This window comes from Petaurus breviceps, unplaced genomic scaffold (assembly GCF_028583685.1).
Source record: "Petaurus breviceps papuanus isolate PSGF00001 unplaced genomic scaffold, PetGlider_PUasm1.0 118, whole genome shotgun sequence".
In the NCBI taxonomy this organism is placed as follows: Eukaryota; Metazoa; Chordata; class Mammalia; order Diprotodontia; family Petauridae; genus Petaurus; species Petaurus breviceps.
The window spans coordinates 4,916,356-4,924,717 of NW_027185616.1; the positions used below are offsets into that span (position 1 = coordinate 4,916,356).

General features: G+C 39.8%; 1 protein-coding gene across 5 annotated transcripts in view; it reads left to right on the top strand.

Annotated features, from left to right (window-relative positions):
* Positions 1–8,362, top strand: part of ABAT (4-aminobutyrate aminotransferase) — a 138,561-nt gene that overhangs the window by 36,010 nt on the left and 94,189 nt on the right. The window contains exon 2 of one of the 5 annotated variants that reach the window (XM_069085496.1): positions 6,126–6,219. The exons of 3 other annotated variants lie outside the window; for them this stretch is intronic. The gene's annotated coding sequence lies outside the window, so the exon portion shown is untranslated. Of the gene's footprint in view, positions 1–6,125; positions 6,220–7,141; positions 7,212–8,362 lie in introns of those variants that run through there. One more of the 5 variants, XM_069085503.1, reaches the window with a different exon arrangement.

Sequence of the window (8,362 nt, forward strand, 5' to 3'; positions counted from 1 at the left end):
ATTTTGCCTCAGTTTCCACGTCTTTAGATGAGGAGTTGCACTAGATGGCTTCTTGGAGCCCCTCCAGCCCCTGGATCTATGACACTGTGATCTCCTCCATTAGATTGTAAGCTCTTAGAGGGCAGGGACTGTCATTTGCCTCTTTTTTGTACTCCCCAGCGCTTAGCCCAGCAAATAGTAGGTACTTAATAAATGTTACTGATTGATTGATCTATGCCTCTCTGACTTAGCAGTTATGTGATCTCAAGGCAAATATGTCCATGCCTTAGTTTCCTTCTCTGTAAGGAATTAATGTTAATAATTAATATTAACATTATTATATTTAATATATGTTATATTATAAATATAAATAATGTTAATAATTAATATTAACATTAAAAATAATGATTAATAATAAAATCTCTGTAATGTTAATAATATGAGAGCTGGCCTTAGAACTAGGTTCAAGTTTTGCCTCTGCCATATACTGAGTGTGGCACCCTGTATGACTCACTTGACTTCTCCATGCTCCACACATTTGTCTTAAGATTGTTACAGAGCACCAGTGCACGTGCCATCTGTGTTGGTAAAGGGCATTTCCTTACTGTGAGTTCCTTATACCAATGAAATCAAAAGTTCAGTCCAAAATAGTGACATTTATCCTTGACCTCATGGGATTGTTGTGGAGAAAGTACTCTGAAAAGCTGAGATCTGGGAGGATTTGCTTTTTCACATAGAAAAAGTGGTAGTCCTCCAGCCCTATCTACTCCCTTGACCTTCTGTTCTGGTACAATGAAAGATGTAGCCAAGATAGACCGTAGTATTTCCAAGGAAGTTCATGTGACTTTTTCTGGATGCTGGGAAAAAAGGAAGAGGGGAGAAATTTGGGGCAGGAGGTTGCCCAGAGATTTCTCCCAGTGCCTAGAAATACTATTTGTGAATTTCAGTGTTTGAAGGGACCTTGGAACTAAGTCTAATCTCATCATTCCAGAGAAGTCAAGGCATCTGTGAAAAGAAAAATATAATCAAGAATTGAATTTCCACAGTTTACAAGACTGTGGAAGCAGGATACTGAAATGGGGGGGGAGGGGCACAGAATCAGGCATCAGTGTGCTGTCTGCTCCTTGCACAGCCTCTGATTAACTGCCTTCAGTGTGACCAGCCACTTAACCTCTATTCCTTGGTTCTCCCCATTTAAATTGGAATGTCAGCATTTGTCCTGATGATGTAAGGATAGATGATATTATTTATGTAAAAGCAAACTGAGCTTTTCAAAGAAGAGAGTCTGCTTGGGCTCTATTTTGCTGTTTCTTTGGATGGGCGTTAGATTAGAAATATGACCAGTTGGCGGAACACCAGAATTTTCCTAGCTGGCATATTATGGTTTCTCTAAAATTTGTAGCCCAAGCTTGAGATCATTCATAATAGCCAAGAGTTTGCATTTGTTTTCTAAGGAGCAAGTCAGCCCTGTGATTTCAATTCATTTCAGCAAAAAAAAACCTTCAAATACCAGGCTGAGGAGTTGGGGTTTTATTCTATAGACTTTCCAAGTATGTCTTTGGTTTTCTTTAAAAACGAACCAAGGTCCAAGTACTGTTTCTCTTTTCTTGTCTTGGGGAAACTTATGATCTCCATCCATATGCCCCAGCTGGCTATTTTTCTCCTCTTCTCTCCCACCTGTCTTCCTCTGTTGTGGTTGAACCAAGAAAAAGGCAACTTGATGTAAATTTAAAACACACTGAAGTTCAGGTGCAACTGATTGAAGTTCAACTTTAAATATTTTCTTCTGGGGATTGAAATCCAATTTTAGCTGGTTAAATGCCAAAAAAAAAGTTAACATCCCTTTTTATGATCCACTTTGAAGCTCGTATCTTATTTCCACACCTTTGGAAATCCAACTGAACACAGATCAATTTTCAAGTGCCTCTGGGGTTCTCTATTAATGCCGCACTGAGTTATTCAATAGTTGTTTTCCTATAATTAAATGTCTAGACACTCTCACTGTCATCAGCTGCTGCTTCCAAACATCTCTTGTTGTGGCCTCTTGGACTTATTATATGACAGAGCTTGACTTTTTTTTTTTAATATTTACTTATTTATTTAATTTTGCTTTTTCAGAAGGGGGAATGCAGGGCAGTTGGGGTTAAGTGACTTGCCCAAGGTCATACGGCTAGTAAGTGTTAAGTGTCTGAGGCTGGATTTGAACTCAGGTCCTCCTGACTCCAGGGCCAGCGCTCTATGAGTATGCACCACCTAGCCGCCCCTAGAGCTTGACTTCTTAAGAAGAGGTAGGCGGTCCCCCACTCTCAGGTTCACTGGATAGTAAGATCAGAGATTTTAGGACATCTAGTCTTTGTTGTTGTGGTTGTTGCTGAGTTGTATCCAACTATTCGTGACCCCATTTGGGGTTTTAGAGGCAAAGATACTGAAGTGTTTGCCATTTCCTTCTCCATCTCATTTTACTGATGAGCAAGCTGAGACAGATGGGGTTAAGTGACTTGCCCAAGGTCACACGGCTAGTGTCTGAGATCTGATTTGAACTCAGGAAGATGAGTCTCCCTGACTCCATACCCAGCACTCATCTGTGCTGTGCCACCTAGGTGCCTTGCATCTAGTCTGCCCCCTTTTTTTATATAGGTGAAAAAACTGAATTCTAAAGAAGTTACTTGCCCATTGCCGTACAGGTAGTGAGTGACGGAGCGAGGATTCAAATCCGATATTTTTTCCTATCCATGGAAGTCTTGTACCCTGATATGCAAACACTTGAGTGCCAGCCTGCGTTCTTGTCTGTATCTACCCTGAATTTGTGTCTGCTTCCTTGTTTGTATCTACTTCTTTCCCAGCTTTCTCCGCTTGAGGCTATGCTAGTGACGCTCCCTTTGAGAGCGTTTGAATTTCTCAATGCAGTTTTAAAATAAGGCATTTTAGGTTAGACGTTGGTCACACACACACGCACACACATGCATGCATACACATGTGCACATACATGCACATGCACACACACGTGCACACACCTCCTACCCCTTCCACATTTTGCCTGATTGTGTGGAATTGGGAATTAACTCCCTCTGTGACCCTGAGCAGGACAGACACTTCATCCCTCCCCAGCTCTTCATTTCCTCCTTTGTAAAATGGAGGAGGGACAGTGCCTACTTGGAGTGTGTAAATCAAAGAGCTAGAAGGGTCCTTCAAGGTCATCTAATCCAGTGGTTCTCAAACTTTTGGATCTCAGGATACTTTTACCATTGAAGAGCTGCCAATAGAGTCTAACCTTCTCATTTTATAGGAGAGGGAACCAAGGCCTAGACAGGTTATAAGATCATAGACTTTAGGACAGGAAGAGAATTCATAGATTTGGAGTCGTATGAAGAATGCTGGCTCTGGAGACTAATCAGAATTCAAATCCCATCTCTTCTGCTTGCTACCTGTGTGACCCTGGACAAGTCACTTAACTTCTGTCTCTCCCAGATTCCTCATCTGTAATCTATAAAATGAGGGGGTTAGATTAGACCAGAGGTATCAGACACACAACCCACGTGGGCCACGTGCAACATACAACATTCTTGAGTGTGGCCAAAACTAGATTAAAATGTAATTGGGATATATTTAACAAAATAAATAAAAATACAAACAAAACATAGGTAATATTAATTTTAGTTAGGAGGCCTGCAGGGATATGATAGACAGTTTAGTGGGCCTCAATTCTATTTGAGTTTGATATCACTGGCCTAGATGACCATTGAGAACTTTAGAACCTTTTAGTTCTAAATCTATGTCCTATGGTCCTGTGATCCCTTACTATATAAATGAGAAAACTAAGGCCTAAACAAGGCATAGGATCACATATTTACAATGGGCAAAGGATTTTAAGGATTATATTTACAGATGAGAGAGCTAGAGAGGTGGTGACCTGCCTAAGATTTTTTTTTTTACTACAGGTAGTAAATAGCAGGATTCAAACCCACATTCTTACATGCCAAATACAGAAATCTAAAAAGTTCTCCACAATTAAAATAATACTCAGATTGAGACACACCTGCTGGGGGGAAGCACTTATTATTGGTAGGCAACTGATCATGCCTTCCCTCTAATGCAACCCACCAGGTCCTGGGATCTCTATAGTCATCCAGGTTTATAGAACTACCCAAGGGCTGAAACCCACACTCACCTCACTCCCCCCCCCCAAAAAAAGAGTCTACTCTGGATAATCCACAGGATTCAATACAAGTAAGAGGTGAGGTTGAGATTTGTTCAGCCACATCATGGCTCTGTCTCTTGATGCTTATTCATTTTTATCACCTCCTTGGTCCTGGAATTCTTCTTCTTGCTTCCAGAATTTGTCTTGGTTCATTTGGAGAATCCCTCAACATTCTTCTTTCCCCTGACTCATTTCTATTCACTGTCATCTCCAAGGCTACCTGGGTCTCTGAAGGAGCTTTATAGTAGGTTTTCTCTATTCCAAGTCTGTCAAAACCCCTCTCTTCTGCAATCCTCAATTCTTTTTCTTTCTGGCTCTGACCTCCCAGTTAAAGGTCAGTTTCAAGGCCAGTTCCAAGATCAAGTGTCTGAAATGGTCACAAGTGAATGAATGTATTAGTCAATCAAAAGGCATTTTTTAAGATGTACTCTTTGCCAGGCAATAGAGAAAAGGAGTAAAAACTGTTTTTCATTTGCCTGGGGATCTCCCAGATGAGGAAATTCCATTTACAGATGCAATTATAGCAACATATAGTTCTTTAGGGTACTAAGAAGCTAAGTGACTTGTCGAGGGTCACAGTATAGCAGAAGTGAGTCGTGAATTCAGGTCATCCTAATTCTTCCTAACAGGGAACAGTTGACGCCTTAATATTTATGGGGGAGGAGGGAGCAAAAGAAAGTAGCAACTGATCTGTTTTTCCTTAATGTGATTATGTTGAAAGATAAAGTCACTTATTCCGTGTAAAAAAAATTAAACGTGTGTGAATGTTTCTTTTCTAAGTCTTGCTCCAGAAGGGGAGATGAAAGAGAAAAATCAGTGACAGAAACAACTGTCCAGTTAATTACACATTCTAGAGGCAAGAAATTCTAGACTGGCAAGAAATTCTGAACTGGTTTAAAACAGACTAATAAAGAGATTTTTTAAAATTAAGTAATATATGTCAAATCCATCCTCTGAAGTTTAGGGAAATAAAGACTAACTCTTAGTGCCTAGAAAATGCTGAAGAGTGTTCATACATGATTTTCCTTGCCATTTCACTATGCCACCTACCTGTGACCATCATCCTTGTCTCCTTCCACCTGAATCTTAGAGTCTTCTCCTTATCCCCTTTCCTCCCTCACCCCTATAGGTGAGTTTTAGCTTTATCTTTCACAGAAATGGGCTTCTGTGGCACTTTGGGACAACTACTCACCATGCAACTACACACACACACACACACACACACACACACACACACACACACACACACCACCTTTCCAGCTCCCCTTAATGTATTATCTTCCCCATTAGAATGTAAGCTTCCTGAGGGCAGGATTGAATTGCTTGCTTGTCCTTATGTCCCCAGTGCTTACACAGTAATGCTTGTGTTACATAGTAAGCCCTTCCTAAATGCTACATCTTTTGTCTAAACCAGAACAAAATATTCAGGTTTATCTCAGTTGTGTGTTTGCAACATGCTTTTAATTTGCCTTGAGATTTTTAATGTTCTGTCGAGTGATAGAGTAACCTTCAAAGAGCCTAGTAGATGGATTTTTAAATTTTTCTACCTCAAGGTTAGTGAAAAGAGCACTGGACCAAGAGTCAGGAAACCTGGGTTCTAGTTTTGACCCTCCCACTACCTAGCTGTGTGACCTTTGGACAAGTTCTTCTCCTTTTCTAGGCCTTACTTTTTATACCTGCAAAAGGAGAACTTGAGCCATCGATCATCTTTAAGATTCCTCTCAACTCTAAAAAAAATAATTCTATGATGTATCTTATCATTCCCCCAAACCACAACAACAACAGAAAAATTCGGAGATTTTCTTGATCTGTTGGGTCAATTCTTTGCCTTTTTTTTTTTTTTTGGCAAATTGTTGGTTTAACTGGTGCATACAGGGTGTTGCCGAATGCACTGCTTGCTTGCCCAGCATTGTTTGATGCTAATGTGTTCCATTTCCATCTCTCCCAGGTCCATGTGACATTTACCATTTTGACGTTTTGGCTTTAGCCTTAGGAGTTAGCATTGGGTTCATCTCAGATTCTCCGGCATGATGCTTTGCAAGGTACATTATGCTTTCTGAAATGTAAACCTGGATAACACATATATGAACTCCTCAACATGGCAGTTAGCCATGCTCTCGGGCACTCTTGGTTTTTCAAGCATCCAGTAATTGGCAAGTTTTCATGTAATATAACGAACTACATTTCTTCTGTATAGTGAAAGTCCCAAGAAGGTGATTTTCTTTTTTTTCTCTTACATGGTATTTTTCCAGTTACCTGTAAAGACAATTTTTAATATTCATTTTTTTAAATACTCATTTTTTAAGTAAAATTTGAGTTCTAAATTTTTTTTCCTTTCTCCCCTTCCTCCTCCCTGACAAGGTAAGCAATTTGTCACAGGTTATATTTATGTTCAGTCATGTAAAACATATTTCCATATTAGTCATGTTGTGAAAGAAGAAACAGACCAAAAGGAAAAAAACACACAGAAAAAAAATAAAGTGAAAATAGTGTACTTTGATCTACATTCAGACTCCACAGTTCTTTTTCTGGATAGGGATAGCACTTTCTATCATGAGTCTTTTAGAATTGCCAAGAATTTTCACAGGGAAGGAATAAGATATAACATCCATCAGTTGTGTCTCTATTTACCCTACAGACTACCAATTAATCAGTCAGTCTCAGGCACTGTGGTGAGCATTGGGGATACCAAAACAAAAGTCAAATAAGTTCATTTCCTTAAGGAACTCACATTCTAATGGGAGGAACAATATGGAAAAAGCATTGGCTTTAAGTCAGATGACCTGAGGTCAAGCTCCATCTCTGATGTTTGTTTCTTGTATGACATTAGGCAGGTTATAGGAATTAGATGGCCTCTGAGTTCTGTATGATTCTCTTCTGTCTCATTCTATAAACAAAATTAATACAAAGTGGTTTTGGACGGGATGGAAGAATGATTTCTGAAGGAATCAGCAAAAGCCTCGTGTAGAAAGCTGAGACTTGAGTTTGAGCTGAGGAGTCCAAGAGACTGAGCTGAGGAGGAAACACACTCCAAGTATGAAGAACTGACAATAAAAAGGCACCGACAGAAGGTGAAGCATTTGAGTGTGCCCAAAAGCAAATTTATTCATTAGTAATTCATAACCATACCCTAAAAGACACTAAACTGTAAATACCCTTTGACCCACTGATACCAGTACTAGTCATATTTTCCCAAGAGATCAAAGAAAGAGAGAAAGGACCCTTATGAACAAAAACATTTAGAGCAGCACTTTTTTCATACCAAAGAAATGGAATATTTCAAAAAGACCTTTTCATTTCAAGGCAAAGGACAATGTTTGTTGGGAATTCAAAGAGATAGAAGACGCACAATTCCTTGACTTCCCAAAGTTTTGGGGAAGTCTTTGGGAAGATGAACTACACACTGATATTTATGGATCTGTAATCATATAACGTAACCTGGCATTGATGGCAGAAAGCTAGCCTTTATGTGAGGACTCTGAGATGTATATATATATGTGTGTGTGTGTGTGTACACATATACCGTGTTTCCCCGATAATAAGACCTATCCCGAAAATAAGCCCTCCCCTTACTGTGTAAGCTTCCTCTAAAATAAGCCCTCCCCCGAAAATAAGCCCTATTGAGATTGCTACTGTAGTGAAGGTGATCCCCTGTGCTACATTACATTACACGGTGTACTCTGTATGCACCGACCGCCTCACCTTGTGAAACGCACGCTGCGCTCCGAGCTGCATCCAATCAGACCTGCAGCAGTGAGTGCATCATCCTGTTCTTCCCCAGTGATTTGCTTATTGAATAAAGGTACATTTTTTTGTTCACATTTACCTGTTTATTAAAATTGCTGTCAATGTTCATTAAAATAAGCCCTCCCCTGAAAATAAGCCCTCTGGTGTATATGTATATATAGACATGTGTATGTGTATAGGTGTGTGTTTATATGTATATCTGTGTGTGTGGATACATATATATAATATATATCTATACACACACACATACATATATACACTTAGATATGTGACCATGGGCAAGTCTCTTAACCTCTGCTGTTCTGCTTTAATGGAGAGAAGTTGCCCACAACCAGCCACAGCCGAAGAGCATGGATTTGGAGCCGGAAGGGACCTCAGAGACCAGTCATGTAAGGTTAAGACCACAAAAACAAACAACAGAAGGGCTTGTATGATGTG